A 265-nucleotide genomic window follows, 5' to 3' on the forward strand; every position below is an offset into this window, starting at 1 on the left:
TCAGGTTGCAGTCTCCAGCAGAAAATTACCCCAGGTGGAGGGCAGCCATGAGCCTGTGATGGGCTGTAGGGTGCAGGGTGACACAACTGTGGGGAGCAGGGTGAAGGGCTATAGGGAGCAGGGTGACCCAGCTGTGTGGGGTGGACATGCTATTGCAGGATTTCTTCTTGTGATACAGAGAAGGGCAGGGTTGTTCCCCTGAGCACTGTCTTGACCCTCTCCTAAAGGCAAGGAGTCCCTGGGCGATCAGGGCCAGGGCAGGAAT

Source organism: Cariama cristata, unplaced genomic scaffold (genome assembly GCF_000690535.1).
Source record: "Cariama cristata isolate BGI_N322 unplaced genomic scaffold, ASM69053v1 scaffold7098, whole genome shotgun sequence".
Taxonomy (NCBI): Eukaryota; Metazoa; Chordata; class Aves; order Cariamiformes; family Cariamidae; genus Cariama; species Cariama cristata.